Here is a 17,463-nt window from a genome sequence, read left to right as displayed (position 1 = left end):
CAACAACATACTCAACGTCTCCCAGTCTGGATTCCGCAAAAACCACAGCACCGAGACCACCCTCATCGCCTGCACAGACGACATCAGGACCAGATTGGACAAGGGCGAGACCGTCGCCCTCATCGTCCTAGACCTCTGCAGTTTTTGACACTGTATGCCACCAGACCCTCCGCACGTGCCTTTTCAATGCCGGAATTTGTCACAAAGCCCTGGACTGGTTCACCTCCTTCCTCTTCGTAAGAACCCAAAGAGTTTGCCTCCCTCCTTTCCGGTCTACAGCCACCAAGATCATCTGTGGGGTCCCCCAAGGATCCTCCCTCAGCCCCACCCTTTTCAACATCTACATGGCCCTCTCGCCAACATCCTCCGCCCCCACAGCCTCACCATCATTTCAAACACTGACGACACCCAGCTCATCATCTACCTCACTATGAACCCAGCTACCGCCAAGAATAACCTGCATGCCGGACTCCTAGACATTGCCAACTGGATGACAGCAAGCCACCTCAAATTGAACTCAGACAAAACAGAGATCATCATCTTCAGTCCCAACAAGACAGCATGGAATGACGCTTGGTGGCCCACCACCCTCTGACCACCCCCAACACCCACCACCCACGCACTCACGCAATCCTGGCATCATACTGGACTCATCTTTCTCCATGACTCAGCAAATCAATGCCGTATCATCCTCCTGCTTCAACACCCTTTGCATGCTATGCAAGACTTTCAAATGGATTCCTTTAGAAACAAGAAGAACAGTCACCCACACCCTCATAAGCAGCTGACTGGACTACGGCAACTCCCTCTACGCAGGACCCACAGCCAAGTATCAGAGAAAACTCCAGCGAATCCAGAACACAGCCGCACGTCTCATCCTCAACCTCCCTCGCCACAAACACATCTCCACCCACCTCAGATCCGTACACAGGCTGCAAATTAACAAAAGGATCATTTTCAAAATCCTTGTCCACGCTCACAAAGCCCTCGACGACACTGGACCAGCCCACCTCAACGAATGAATCAACTTCCACATACCAACTCGACAGCTCTGCTCCGCCGACCTCGCCCTCGCTACAGTCCCCCGCACCCAACGCACCACCTCTGGTGGCAGATCCTTCTCCCACCTCGCCGCCAAAACTTGGAACTCCCTCCCCACCAACCTACGCAAGACCCAGGACCTCCTAACCTTCAGAAAGCACCTCAAAACATGGCTTTTCGAGCAGTAACCCCCCCCCAGCGCCTTGAGACCTTACCGGGTGAGTAGTGGGCTTAAGAAATTTATTTGAATGAATGAATGAATACCAAAAAGGATTTTCAATTTTTTTTGGGGTGGCTGGGATAGAATTTTGGAAGTACTAGGAGGTGACAGAGTGGCCCCTGGGAGAGAAAGGAAACACACCTTGTTTTAAGTTTGCAAAGCATTGACATCTTTGTAAATGCTGCATTAACTGAAGCAAATGCACACTGCAAAACCAACACTATTGTACTGCCAAATTGAACCACGCTGCCCTTACATTATAGTAGCATGCATGACTTATGGGGAGAGAGAGGTATGATGATGGGTGGGAGTCTACATATCTGCCTTGCTCAACAATTACAGTGAGGTGAGGGAGTAGACAGAAAATGTAACTACCTCAGACTTTGAACCAAAGCTTTGATAACCATGCAAACCAAGCAAAGTAGGTGAACAGACACATCCCTCTCCTTAAGAGCTACCTTATTTCTTGATCCAAGCAATTATGCTTTCATCTTTTCATTCATCTATTCACCCTTTGATACCCACCATTTAAGTTTTATACTCTATCTCGACCACTCTTTCACCACGCCAATCGAGCCAAGTATATGTCTGCCCATCCATCCAAACACTCAGCTATCCAGTATCTACCATTTCAACAACCCTTTCACCTATAAATCTGTTAGAAATGAGGTGGAGTTAAGCCACTTTTTGTGGCTTAATGCCACCTTGTAAATATGACCCTTTCACACGCAGCCCATTGTTTAGAAGAGGCTTGCCACAGCAACACTCATTGCATTTTGACACTGCCTCAGATTTATGAGTTTTCATAAACCTGAGGCAGCGCCAAAATCTAACGCCACCCAAGGGGTGGCATAAGCAAGGCACAAGAAGGAGGTAAACTTTTATTACTCCTTGTTTTTTGCTTTTTCTATGTGTGATACATTCTGCAGCACTCATAGAAAGAGCAAAATGCCAGACATGATTGTTTATGTGTGGGAAGGTGTCCCTTCCTGCACATAAACAATCATTTAAAAATGACGCTTTGTCACTTCTGTGTGTGCTGCATTCTGCAGAAGTGCCATATCGCCATTAGTGATTGCTTATGTGCAGGAAAGGACACCTTCCCACACATAAACAATCAAACCGCTCAACACAGACATCCTTCCACAATGGTGCAAGGTGCCTGCGTTGGCAGCTAAATTTAGTGCCAGTGCAGAGGACAACACAGGGGTGCGCCGTACTCAATTAAATGCAGTGCATCCCTCCATTGTGAAAATGACGGATCGCTGCACTGTCAATTTTTGCGCAGCTTCACGCTCTGGCATTTTCCTTTTAATATGAGCCTAAATGTGCCAGTTAGGTGTAAGCCATTCAAACCAACTTTAGAAGGGAGAGCACCTGCACTTTAGCACTGATCAGCAGTGATAAAGTGCTCAGAGTCCTAGAGCCAACAGCCATAGGTCAGAAAAAATAGAAGGAAGGATACAAAAAGTTTGGGGATGACCCTGCAAAAGGTTCCAGGTCCAGCAACATCCATTTACCCACGCATTGTTTGTTGCCATCCACCAATTTACCCATCCACCATTCACACACCCAGGCATCCTTTCACCCATATATCCCTGCATCTCTGCTTTCATCCACCCATGCATCTCCTATCACTCACCTATGCATCCTTTCCTTTCACCCACCCACACATCCTTTCACTCATACACCATTTCACCCATTCTTTCTTTCAGCAGTCCATCCTTTGTTTGCTTTTCTATCAACCCATCATTTTCAGCATCCATTCATTATGAGCTCTTGTCTGCTGAGTTCAGTGAGTTACAGATAGAAGAGGTCATTAAGAACTCAACCTTCATTGTAGATGCTAAAGCTGAGGATTCACAAACAACACTCTTACAGTGAGTATACTAGTAATTGTCAACAAGCAAGAGCAATATGACTTACCATGTAGACGGGTCTCCGTGACCGCGTCTCCTGCCCCCTGGAGCCGACGCCAGTCGACCGGCTCTCTCGCTTCATTTCTGCGTTCCCATGGTAACATGGGAACGCTAACGGACATACAGGATGACGACTTCCTTATGGGGGAAAGAAAAGTGAAGACGGACTACGCGGAAGAAGAGAAGAACATGCCGGAAAAGAGAGACCAGGATGGAGCGACAGACGCAGAGACTACGGAGAAGGAAGACTGCAGACCCGCCCGAGGGAGAGAGGAAACGGGAGCCGCTTCCAGCGAAGGGAAGGAGCTGAAGACGCAAGGAACCCGCCACGACCCAGGAGGGTCGTGGCTTTCCAATGTACGGTCCCTCCTGGGAACGTGGGAGCACAAGAAGTAACAGGGGCACAGGGGAAGGGAACAGGGGAGGCGGGAGAGGGGTGGGGTACGCCACTAATCACTGGGTAGGGGGTACTGAACTCTCTGGTTGCCTGGGCACTGGGTTGTAAGGAAAAGGAGAGACGGAAGTGACACCATAATCAGAAATCATCACCCTCACAGTGAGATACCCTCACCACCTGTCCCCCTCTGAAAGGTCCCTTCCCGCATGTGCCTCTAGAAGAAGAAACCCTGCACAAGTCCCACAAAAAAAATACTTACCTTCGTTTCCTTTGTTTTTTTTTTTCCGGTAACGCTCGGGAGTCCCAAGAACCAGACGTTAGCCGAACCTAGAGGAGGACACAAAAGGAAAAGGACAAGACGGTTAACAGAAACCCGAAACCCAATCTGCAACTCTATAAAGAACATTAAACGTATACTAGATTATCTCTAAAAAAGAAAGAAACTCCTTATATACCAGACTCAACCCTTTTCATTTTATACCGCCGCAGCCTATAACAGTGGTGTCAGAAGTGGGATTTTATATCCCGAAGGCTACTGGGCGGTATACAACATGAGTGAAAAACCAACCCTAGAGGACATGATTAACCAGCTAGCAGAGGGCCAGCGCCAGTTACAACTGGTATGGGAGGCACACCAGCGGGAGGCCAAGGAAGACAGAGAGGCCCTACAATCAGCCCTGAAAAGCCAAGCTACGATCTTGGCAAACAACCAGCTTGTACATGAGACTGCTCTGCAGAAATTAACGGACACCATAGCAGCCAGCAAAGTACACCCCAATGTCCCGAGCTCCGTCTTGCAAAAATTCCAGGAAGGGGAAGACCCGGACTCCTTCTTCACGAACTTTGAACGTGTGGCCTCATCTGCACAATGGCCGGAGGAACGGTGGGGACAATATATCGCGCCATTACTCACGGGAATTCTACAGACGGCCTACCAAGCTGCTAATCCGGGTGGCACCACCCCATACAAGGATATAAAAAGAAGTATCCTAGAAAGAGTTGGTCATGATGTAGAATTCTATAGATTGAAGTTTCGAAAAGTAAAATGGGGACAGAATGAAGATCCTCGCACTTTTTATTTCCGGGTGAAAGATTTAGCCTTGAAGTGGTTGGGGCCTATAGGAACAACCAGAGAGGAAGTGATAAAAACCATTATTCTGGAACAATATTTGGATTCCCTACCAAATAGCACCCGGAATTGGATAAGGCAACACCCTAAAGTAGATACTGATCTCGCTATAGAGCTGGCCTGTGCTTATTACCGGTCTACGGATGTCAATCTCCTACAGCCTAGACAAGCCATAAAACCCATACCAACCCCAACAAAACAAAACCTGAGAAATCCACCAGAAGAATCTGGGTCCCACAAACAGGGGGAGAGTCATCCAATGCAACAACCCCAATGCTTTAGTTGTGGGGAATGGGGTCATATAGCAAGGGTATGTCCCAGAAAATCAGAGGGAGTCGAACCCATGGAAATTGGGGTTACCCGACGTAGGGTATTATGTACAGGAAAAGGGAATTCTAAATTCAAACAGGTTATCAAGATCAATGGGCACCCCTTCTCTGCCTTAGTTGATTCCGGTTGTAGTCAGTCCGTCATCCAAAAAGACTTAGGGGGTCATTCCAACCCTGGCGGTCGGTGTTAAAGCGGCGGCCAACCCACCAACAGGCAGGCGGTGCAAAAAATGGAATTCTGACCCTGGCGGGAACCGCCAACACAGACCGCCACTTTAACACTCCGACCGCCATGGCGGGACAAACAAACAGCGCGGTGGTCACCGCCAACAGACAGGCGGCAGACAATGTACCGCCCACCCTATCACAACTCAACAATCCACCACCTTTTCCGGGGCGGGAGCCCCGCCGATGAAAACACGGCGGAAACAGACTACGAACGGGAAAACGCTCACCCTACACACTCCACGAGGAATCTGGACAGCATGGAACCAGAACTACACATCCTACCAGCAATTGTCTACCTGCTCCTCTACCAGGAGCACGAACGCCGGCGCAGAAGACAACAGTGAGTACTGCACCTACGACACAGGGGAGGGGGGAGGAGAAATGAATACGGGCACACACATACGCAACACCCCCCCACCCAACTACCTACACACCAATGCAGAGCAACAACTCAGAGTGACACCCCCCAAACCCCCCAGAAGAATGCAAAGACAAAATAATATGTTATTGGAATTCAAATATATTGTAAGGCTAAGTAAATAAGTGAGTCGAACATCCCATAACTATATACACATATGTACATTGTCCCGTCAAAATTGGCTTTCTGTCATTGTACGTGGGCCAATGGTCCTCAACACATGGGCAAAGCCCACACATGAGACCCGAATCCATTGGAGATAACACTGCAGGGGCATCAGATAGGAAAACTACAGGCACCTCAGGGGGAAGGGAAGGGGGGGCACCTCAGCCACATGAGTCCACAACGCCAGATCCATGAGGGGCCTCCATGGCCACTGTTCAATCCTGGGGAGTGCAAAGCCACAGTCTCTCAAGTCCCTACAGTGGGTGGCTTGCCCACTGTGCCATCCTGGGGAGTGCAAAGCCACAGTCTCGCAAGTCCCTACAGTGGGTGGCTTGCCGACTGTGCCATCCTGGGGAGTGCAAAGCCACAGTCTCGCAAGTCCCTACAGTGGGTGGCTTGCCCACTGTGCCATCCTGGGGAGTGCAAAGCCACAGTCTCGCAAGTCCCTACAGTGGGTGGCTTGCCCACTGTGCCATCCTGGGGAGTGCAAAGCCACAGTCTCACAAGTTCCTACAGTGGGTGGCTTGCCCACTGTGCCATCCTGGGGAGTGCAAAGCCACAGTCTCACAAGTTCCTACAGTGGGTGGTTTGCCCACTGTGCCATCCTGGGGAGTGCAAAGCCACAGTCTCACAAGTCTTTTCAGTGGGTGGTTTGCCCACTGTGCCATCCTGGGGAGTGCAAAGCCACAGTCTCACAAGTGGATGACAGACTCCAGCGGTACTGGAGGAGTCTTGGTGCCCAGAGTGTATCGTGCAGCCCTGTCCGACATGGATCCGGGCCTGCCCCTTCTGCCAATGTGTCAGCGGTGCTTGAGTTGAAGGGCCCAGCGGAGCGGTGCTTGAGAGGAAGGGCCCAGCGGAGCGGTGCTTGAGAGGAAGGGCCCAGCGGAGCGGTGCAGAGACGGCGGTGCCCAACGGAGCGGTGCTTGAGAGGAAGGGCCCAGCGGAGCGGTGCAGAGACGGTGGTGCCCAGCGGAGCGGTGCTTGAGTTGAAGGGCCCAGCGGAGCGGTGCTTGAGAGGAAGGGCCCAGTGGAGCGGTGCTTGAGAGGAAGGGCCCAGCGGAGCGGTGCAGAGACGGCGGTGCCCAGCGGAGCGATGCTTGAGAGGAAGGGCCCAGCGGAGCGGTGCTTGAGTTGAATGGCCCAGCGGAGCGGTGCTTGAGAGGAAGGGCCCAGCGGAGCGGTGCAGAGACGGCGGTGCCCAGCGGAGCGGTGCTTGAGAGGAAGGGCCCAGCGGAGCGGTGCTTGAGTTGAAGGGCCCAGCGGAGCGGTGCTTGAGAAGAAGGGCCCAGCGTAGCGGTGCAGAGACGGCGGTGCCCAGCGGAGCGGTGCTTGAGAGGAAGAGCCCAGCGGAGCGGTGCTTGAGTTGAAGGGCCCAGCGGAGCAGTGCATGAGTTGAAGGGCCCAGCGGAGCGGTGCTTGAGATGAAGGGCCCAGCAGAGCGGTGCTTGAGAGGAAGGGCCCAGCGGAGCGGTGCTTGAGAGGAAGGGCCCAGCGGAGCGGTGCAGAGACGGCGGTGCCCAGCAGAGCGGTGCTTGTCTTGAAGGGCCCTGTTCAGCGGTGCTTGTCTTGAAGGGCCCTGTTCAGCGGTTCTTGAGACAGCAGTGCCCTGTTCAGCGGTGCTTGTCTTAAGGGGCCCTGTTCAGCGGTTCTTGAGACGGCGGTGCCCTGTGCAGCGGTGCTTATCTTGAAGGGCCCTGTTCAGCGGTTCTTGAGACGGCGGTGCCCTGTTCAGCGGTGCTTGTCTTGAAGGGCCCTGTTCAGCGGGTTCTTGGGACGGCGGTGCCCTGTTCAGCGGTTCTTGTCTTAAAGGGCCCTGTTCAGCGGTGCTTGTCTTGAAGGGCCCTGTTCAGCGGTTCTTGAGACGGCGGTGCCCTGTTCAGCGGTGCTTGTCTTGAAGGGCCCTGTTCAGCGGTTCTTGAGACGGCGGTGCCCTGTTCAGCGGTGCTTGTCTTGAAGGGCCCTGTTCAGCGGTGCTTGTCTTGAAGGGCCCTGTTCAGTGGTTCTTGAGACGGCGGTGCCCTGTGCAGCGGTGCTTGTCTTGGAGGGCCCTATTCAGCGGTTCTTGAGACGGCGGTGCCCTGTTCAGCGGTGCTTGTCTTGAAGGGCCCTGTTCAGCGGTTCTTGAGGCGGCGGGCCCTGTTCAGCAGTGCTTGTCTTGAAGGGCCCTGTTCAGCGGTTCTTCACATGTGTCTCCAGGGCACCAGATCTGGCCAATATATGGTGTTCACTCGCCATCCGACTTCTCGCTTGCGGGGCCCTCCTGTGCTGGTGTCCTGTGCCCGTGGGTGTCCTCCTTCACCCCCGGAATGGGTCTGGTGGGGCCCTCCTGGGCAGCTCGCCTGCTGCCGGACTTGTCGGCCGTGCTGCCCTTGCCATCCTTGCCTGATCCTCTGTGTCCCTTGCCTCCCTTTGGAGATGTGCCAGTGGCACCCCACTTCCTGACGGTGCCAGGGTGGTGCCTGTGGAGGCTGCCGTCTCTGTCCTCTCGCGCCGGCCCTTGCCTTTTTTGGATTTCTTCCCAGGGGGTGGGCTGACTGTCCCTTTGCTGCCATTGATGGGACCCATGTGGCTTTGGTTCCCCCAAGTGAAAGTGAACAGGTGTACAGGAACAGAAAAAGTTATCATTCTATGAATGTCCAGGTGGTCTGTTTGGCTGACCAGTACATGTCCCATGTAAATGCCAAGTTCCCTGGGTCAGTGCATGACGCGTACATCATGCGAAATAGCAGCATCCCATATGTGATGGAACAGCTACAGAGACACCGTGTGTGGCTAATTGGTGACTCTGGTTACCCCAACCTGTTGTGGCTACTGACCCCAGTGAGGAATCCCCGGACCAGGGCAGAGGAACGGTACAATGAGGCCCATGGGCGGACTAGGAGGGTGATCGAGCGGACCTTCGGCCTCCTGAAGGCCAGGTTTAGGTGCATGCATATGACAGGTGGATCCCTAATGTACTCACCGAAGAAGGTGTGCCAGATCATCGTGGCCTGCTGTATGCTTCACAACCTGGCTTTGCGACGCCAGGTGCCTTTCCTGGAGGAGGATGGTCCAGAGGGTGGTGTTGTGGCAGCTGTGGAGCCTGTGGAGAGTGAAGAGGAGGAAGACGACGGGGACGACACAGACAACAGGGACACAGTGATACAACAGTATTTTCAATAACACACAGGTACGAATCAACACCGCCATTTTACATGTACTTACAGTCTCCTGCCTCTCTACTGTCTGAGTTTCCCCCAGTTTATGTTAACTGAGTTGTGACTTTCCCTTCCGTTTTCAGAGATGTGGGCCCCACTGCGTGACCTCTGCTTTGTTTGCCCATGGACTACAGCTGTGTGACAGTGGTATGTTGTCATCACAATGTAACTGATCATTTTGGCACCGTTATGTCTAATACATTTGTTCAAAATACAAGCAGACTCCAGATAATTTTAGTGCAATAAGTGATTTTATTTAAGTGCTAAATTTAGGGACATGCTTGAAAATCGGTGATGGGTGATGGTGGAGTAATGTCCATGGCAGAGTCCAGCTTTTCAGTCTAACAGGTGCATTGTCCATATGCCTGTGGAAGGATGGAGCAGGGGCAGTTCAAGGTTGGACAGGGTGACAATGTGGGACAGTGGGATGACATCAGGGGGTATCCTTTGCTGGCGGGGGTCTTGGCATCCTACTCTGTCTTCTTCCTAGATCTCAGGTACCGCTTGCGGGGTGGTTGTTCTTCTGCAGGAGGTGGGGTTCTGGTGGCCTGTTGTTGTGTGGGGGCCTCCTGTCCACTAGCGCCGGCAGAGGTGGTAGGTTGTTCCTGGTCCATGCTAGTGACAGGGGCCCTTTGTGGTGCCACATGGTCCCGCAATGTGGTGACAATCTGGGTAAGAGCCACGACGATGGTCCCCATTGCGGAACTAATGGCTCGGAGTTCTTCCCTGAACCCCATGTACTGTTCCTCCTGCAGTACCTGGATCTCATGGAACCTGGCCAGTAGCGTAGCCATCGTCTCCTAGGAGCGGTGGTATGCTCCCATGATGGAGGAGAGGGCCTCGTGGAGAGTGGGTTCCCTGGGCCTGTCCCCCCCCTGTCGCACAGCAGCCCTCCCAGTTCCCCTGTTTCCCTGGGCCTCTGTCCCCTGGACCGTGTGCCCACTACCACTGCCCCCAGGTCCCTGCTGTTATTGGGGTGGTGGGTCAACCTGGGTGCCCTGTAGGGGTGGACACACCGCTGATTGACGTGTCCTGGAGACAGAGGCATGGGCCCGCTGGGTGGGAGCTGTGCTGGTGTTCCCAGAGGGGGGTAGGTCTGCTGTGGCCTGTGGCTGTGTGAGGGGAACCGACTGTCCCGAGGTCCCCGATGGGCCGGGCTGGTCATCTGGGTCCAGGGAGACAGAGCTGCTGTCATCACTGGGGGCCTCTTCTGGGGGTGGGATGGACATTTCTGGACCCTCCTGGGCGGTGTGGTGGCGTTCGGGTCCTGCAGGGGTATAAGAGTATGGTTATTGCTTCTGTGTGTGCCATAGTGTGCAATGGGTGGGTGGTCGTGTACCCCAGTGCTGGCATTCCCTTGTGGGGGCTGTTGTGATGGTGGCTTGTGGGGGAGATGGGTATGTGCAGTGGGCATGCTTTGGTGATGGGTGTCCATGCTTTGTGGACGCCAGCAGGGATGGGTGGGTTGTGATTGTGAGCCATTTGCAAGGAGTTGGTGTGATGGGGGTGGGGGTGAGGGTGGGGGTATGATTTGGCATGCAGGTGGGGTGGGGGGAATGAAGTAGTGAAGATTTGACTTATCAGAGTCCATTCCTCCAGCTACTCCTGCGAGGCCCTCAGGATGCAGGATGTGCAAGACTTGCTCCTCCCATGCTGTAAATTCTGGGGGAGTAGGTGGGGGTCCGCCGCCAGTCTTCTGCACCGCAATGTTGTGCCTTGATACCATTGAACGCACCTTCCCTCGTAGGTCGTTCCACCGCTTCCTGATGTCGTCCCGATTTCGTGGATGCTGTCCCACAGCGTTGACCCTGTCCACTATTCTTTGCCATAGCTCCATCTTCCTGGCAATGGTGGTGTGCTGCACCTGTGTCCCGAAGAGCTGGGGCTCTACCCGAACTATTTCCTCCACCATGACCCTGAGTTCTGCATCAGAAAACCTGGGGTGTCTTTGGGGTGCCATGGGGTGGTGTGGATGAGGTGAGGGGTGGTGTATGTGTTGTAGAGTGTGGTGAGTGTGGTGGTGTATGATGTTTTGTGCGTGGATATTGTGTGGGTGATGTTGTGATTTGCCTCTGTGTGATGGTGTACTCTATTCTGTGCTGTCTCTCTCTGGCCTTCAGTCTCAATTGTGGTCGTAAGGGTTTGTGGGTGATGTGGGTGTGTGTTTTATATTGTAATGGGTGTGTGGGAGTGGTGTGTGTATGTGTCTCAGGTGTGTGTATTTTGAATTGTCCAATGTGGCTGTGTTTTGTAAAGGTGTGTGTATTTTGAGCGCGGCGGTGTGTACCGCCAATGGAATACCGCGGTTGAGAGACCGCTGCAGGGATTTGTGGGTCGGAATAGCATGGGCGTATTTCTGTTGGCGTGACGGTGGTTGTTTGGTCATCGCCAGTTTTTCGCTGGCCGTTGGTGTGGCGGACATTTGTTGTTGTCGGGTTTTTGGCGGTTTGCCAGTTGCGGGTCAGAATGATTGTGGCGGTTTACCACGACCGCGGCGGTGTTATGGTGGTCTTCTGACCGGCGGTAAGCGCCTTTTACCGCCGAGGTCAGAATGACCCCCTTAGTGGACCTTACAGACCTGGCCCCAACGGGTCACTGTTTGTTGTATACATGGCGATAAGGAACAATATTCCCTGGCATTGGTCAAGGTGGAATGGGGAGAATATCACGATTTTCTCCCAGTGGGGGTCATGGACCAGTTGATTGAAGACTGTATTATAGGGACTGACTATGTCCGGTACTATAATCTCTTAGACCAAACACGAACACAGAAGTAGTTCCCAGAGTGGTGGATGGAAGCACCGTTTTCTAATAGCTTTATTGAGTGCCCTCCGAGTCGCAGAAAACTCACCCGAAGCGAGAAAAGACAGGAGAAAATTAGATTTCAGGAGGGAAGAGAGGAGACAAGACGCGACAAGGTAGTGGCAGAGATTCGTGACTCACTGGTTAACTTTCGAACCAGCCAGAGAGAAGACCCTACCCTCGCTCATGCCTGGAATACTGCCAAAACAGAAGCCACGAACGAGGTGGGTCCTTATTTTCTCACACAGAAAAACCTTCTCTATAGAATTACCACGACTACAACAGGAGAAACCAAACAACTAGTTGTTCCTGAACCGTATCGAAACCAAGTACTGTTTTTAGCTCATAATCAACCAGGAGGGGGTCATTACGGTAGAGAAAAGACGGAGGAATATCTCCTACGGAGGTTCTATTGGCCAGGGGTCTATGCCCACATCAGGAGATACTGCTTACAATGTCCTAGGTGCCAACTTACTGAACCGAGAATACGCAGAAAAGCACCCTTGCACCCTCTACCCATTATTGATGTTCCCTTTAGCCGGGTGGGTATGGATTTAATCGGTCCTTTACTCCCATCATCCAGAGGACACACATATATTCTAGTCATAGTAGACTACGCGACGAGATATCCAAAGCGATTCCCTTATCAAGTATGACTACGAAAACGGTGGCCCAAGCCATGATAACGTTTTTTTTCTCGGACAGGTTTTCCCCAAGAGATCCTCACTGACCAAGGCACCCCTTTCATGTCAAATCTTATGAAACAGATATGTCGACTGTTAGGAATTACTCAAATCAAGACGTCAGTATACCACCCCCAAACGGACGGTTTAGTGGAACGCTATAACCGTACCATAAAGACACTATTGAGGAAGATAGTAGACGACTCCGGAAGGGATTGGGATCAGAAGTTACCCCTAGTTCTTTATGCCATCCGGACTCACGAGCAGTCCTCTACGGGTCATAGCCCGTTTGAATTGGTCTTTGGAAGGCAACCACGTTGTCTTCTGGACATGGCAGCAGAAACATGGGAAGAAGAAGAGGGGAAGGTAAACCCTTACTAGAATATGATCACAATTTAAAAACCCAGTTACAGAATCTATGGGAAGATGTACATAGACATCTCGAGAACGCACAAAACAATCAAAAAGCCTATTACGACAAAGGGAGTAAAGTACGATCATTTCTCCCGAATGATCAAGTCCTTATAATGCAACCAACATCTGAGCATAAATTATTAGCTAGATGGCAGGGACCCTATAGAGTTATTAAAACAGTCTCTCCCATCACCTACCTCATAGAGTTAAGTACACACCCAAGAAGAACCCAAATCTACCATATAAACTTATTTAAAAAATGGGAACCAACAGAAGAGATAGATAACCGAGTAGCTAACGGATGTTTTATCTCACCATCCAGAGAGCTAGACCTAGAACTACTTCCACTGGAAAATCCAAACCCAGAGGGAAATCCCTGTATAAACAGGTCTCTGACAGAAACTGAGAAGGGACAACTGTCCGCACTCTTAAAACAACACTCACACTTCTTTTCTGAAACACCGGGAAGAACCACATTAATCCACCACAAAATAAAAACACCCGATGGACAGATCATCCGCCTCCGACCCTATTGTATACCCGAAGCCCGGAAACATGTAATTGAGGCGGAAATAGAGAAAATGCTAACCCTGGGGTAATTGAACCCTCTGTTAGTCCTTGGAGTTCCCTGGTAGTTCTCGTTCCAAAACCCGACCGGTCTGTCCGGTTTTGCATCGACTTTCGCAAACTCAATGATATATCACTCTTTGATACGTATCCCATCCCTCGAGTTGATGACGTCTTAGAAAAGTTAGGGAAAGCAAAATATCTGTCAACATTTGATCAAACAAAGGGGTACTGGCAAATTCCCCTTGCACCGGAAGACAAGGAAAAAACAGCGTTTTCGACTCAATCAGGCCTATATCAGTTCACTGTTTTACCCTTCGGTCTCCACGGGGCCCCTGCTACTTTTCAACGCTTGATGGACCGTCTTTTAAAACCCTTTCAAGATTTCACAGCAGCCTATTTAGATGACATTGTCATTTATAGCGACACTTGGCTTAATCACTTACTACATCTAAACGAGGTGTTCACTACTCTAGCGGAAGCCGGGCTGACGGACAATCCAAAAAAATGCGTATTGGGGAATACTGAAATATCCTATCTAGGCTATGTGATAGGCAACGGGACCCTTCACCCACAGAAAAATAACATTGAGGCCATAATGCAAGTCCAAAAACCAAAAACCAAGAAGGACCTACGGTCCTTTTTAGGGCTGGTAGGCTATTACCGCAGGTTTATACCCCGATACTCTACTATCGCTGCCCCTCTTACTGATTTGCTGGCCAAACAGCGCCCCACCGTATTGGCCCCATTTTCAGAATCTCAGAGTACTAGCTTTGAACAGTTAAAGAAATCACTTACCACTGATCCAGTGTTAAAATGTCCTGATTTTTCTAGACTGTTCCACCTTTATACTGACGCTTCTAACATCGGCCTCGGAGCAGTCCTTACCCAACCCGACGAGGAGGGCCTTGACCACCCAGTTGTCTTTATCAGTAGGAAACTTCTTCACCATGAATGCCACTACCCCACTATTGAAAAGGAGTCTTTAGCCATTAAATGGGCTGTAGAAAACTTACAATACTACCTTTTGGGCGGGCCGTTTGTGCTTTACACTGATCACGCCCCTCTTACTTGGCTTGCCTCCCAGAAGGACTCCAATTCCAGGGTGTTGAGATGGTTCCTTGAGGTCCAACCTTTTACTTTCCAGGTCCACCACGTCCCGGGTTCTCAACAGGGCCCTGCCGATTACCTGTCCCGGTTCCCCTCCTCCTCCTCTTCGGTCCTCTACCAGTCCCGTTCATGGGATGGGGAGTGTAGACGGGTCTCCGTGACCGCGTCTCCTGCCCCGTGGAGCCGACGCCAGTCGATCGGCTCTCTTGCTTCATTTCCGTGTTCCCATGGTAACATGGGAACGCTAATGGACGTACAGGATGACGACTTCCTGATGGGGGAAAGAAAAGTGAAGACGGACTACGTGGAAGAAGAGAAGAACACGCCGGAAAAGAGAGACCAGGACGGATCGACAGACGCTGAGACTACGGAGAAGGAAGACTGCAGACCCGCCCGAGGGAGAGAGGAAACCGGAGCCACTTCCAGTGAAGGGAAGGAGCTCGGGAGTCCCAAGAACCAGACGTTAGCCAAACCTAGAGGAGGAGAAAAAAGGAAAAGGACAAGACAGTTAACAGAAACCCGAAACCCAATCTGCAACTCTATAAAGAACATTAAACGTATACTAGATTATCTCTAAAAAAGAAAGAAAATAAAACTTTGGTTTTTCCTTATATATCAAACTCAACCCTTTTCATTTTATACCGCTGCAGCCTATAACATACCAACTCCTGTCCCTGCTTCTTCCGGCTCTCCCCCTCTGACCGCCTTCAGGCATCCAGCGCACAGGTGCTGACTCCGGTCCCTAATCTGTTTGTCAGAGAGCCTAGAAAAAACATGACGCATTTTAGGTTAGATGCCAGATACACCTCTCCTTAGTATTTTTAAGAACTAATTAACAAGATGCACAATCACAGTAGATCACTACAGCTGTATCTTCTTCTATCATTCACTTTAGGAATGTTGTTGGTTAACTATGTTAGAAAAGCCAGGTAGTCAAATCAACCACAATCATTTCATAATGGAGGGGCAGAGTTAAGCCACTGAAGTGCAATCAAGAGATAGCATATTTTGGTCAGTCCAGGAGGACCTATAGTGAGGTATTGGTTGGCAAATGCAATGGGCATAAACAAGGAAAGGAAAGCAACACTTGAGCCACAGTTCTTAATGAACCTCCTGTAGTACCCAGTGAGACTTAAGAAGGCTCTGACCTGGCTCTGTGTGGTAGGGGGAGTCCAATCCAAAATGGTTTGGATCTTTCCCTGTAGTGGCTGAATCTGTTCCCCAGCTACCAGGTGTCCCAGATAAACCACTTTCCCCTACCCTATCTGGCACTTTGAAGCCTTGATAGTAAGGCCTGCTTTCTGCAGAGCCTTCAAATCATTCCAAAGGTGGACCAGGTGGTCATTCCAGGTGAAGCTAAAATCAGCTATATCATCTAGCTATGCTGCACTGAAGGCTTCCAGACCTTGGTGGACTGTGTTCCCCTATATCTGAAAAGTGTCAGGTGTATTTTTCAGTCCAAAGGCCATTACTGTGAATTGGTAGTGCCCTCCAATGGTTGAAAATGCTGCATTATGTTTGCCATCTTCTGACAATGTAATCTGCCTTCAGTAAGGTCAAAAGTGCTAAGATGCTTGGCAGATGCCAGTGTATATATGAGCTAATCTGCCCTGTGGATTGAATGAGCATCTGTTTTGGTTATTGTATTGAGCCCTCTATAGTCAATACAAAACCTCATCTCTCTTTTCCCATTCTGAGAGTGTTGTTTTAGGACCAGCACCCCTGGGCTTCCTGAGTCCTCAATGACTCTCAGGTCAAGCATCTTTTGCACCTCTGCTTTGATGCAATCCCTTACATGATCAGGTTGCCTGTAGATTTTACTCTTGACAGGCAGACTGTCTCCTGTATCAATGGTGTGTTCACAACATGTGGTTTGACCAGGTGTAAGGGAAAACAGTTCTGAGAACTGTCCCAGGGAATTTCTCCAGTCTTCCTTTTGAGACTGAGAAAGGCAATCTGCTAAGACCACCCCTTCAACTGAATGCTTCAGCTGCAGAATTTGAAAAGAGGTCAGGGAGAGGGTCACTCTCATCTTCCTGTCCCTCATCAGTGGCCATGAGCAGGGTTAAGTCAGCCCTGTCATAGTAGGGCTTTAGGTGGTTGTAGGAAAATACCATCTTACCTGGCATGTTATCCCCATATTTCACTGTATGTATGTTGTTTTAGCCCTTGTGCCACTGGGGTCCTGCCAGGCAGGACCCCAGTGCTCATAGTATGTGCCCTGTACGTGTTCCCTGTATCACTGAGGCTCTGCTAACCAGAACCTCAGTGTTTATGCTCTCTCTGCTTTCTAAATTTGTCACTGCAGGCTAGTGACTAAATTTACCAATTCTCATTTGCACACTGGAACACCCATATAATTCCCTTGTATATGGTACTTAGGTACCCAGGGTATTGGGGTTCCAGGAGATCCCTATGGGCTGCCGCATTTCTTTTGCCACCCATTGGGAGCTCAGACAATTCTTACACAGGCCTGCCACTGCAGCCTTCGTGAAATAACGTCCACGTTATTTCATCACAGCCATTTTACACTGTACATAAGTAACTTATAAGTCACCTATATGTCTAACCTTCACCTGGTGAATGTTGGGTGCCAAGTAACTTAGTGTGTGGGCACCCTGGCACTAGCCAAGGTGCCCCCACGTCATTCAGGGTAAATTCCCCACACTTTGTGAGTGCGGGGACACCATTACACGAGTGCACTATACATAGGTCACTACCAATGTATAGCGTCACAATGGTAACTCCGAACATGGCCATGTAACATGTCTAAGATCATGGAATTGTCATTGCAATGCCATTCTGGTATTGGGAGGACAATTCCATGATCCCCCGGGACTC

Source organism: Pleurodeles waltl, chromosome 1_1 (genome assembly GCF_031143425.1).
Source record: "Pleurodeles waltl isolate 20211129_DDA chromosome 1_1, aPleWal1.hap1.20221129, whole genome shotgun sequence".
Classification (NCBI taxonomy): Eukaryota; Metazoa; Chordata; class Amphibia; order Caudata; family Salamandridae; genus Pleurodeles; species Pleurodeles waltl.
Note: the sequence above shows the minus strand (reverse complement) of the source record.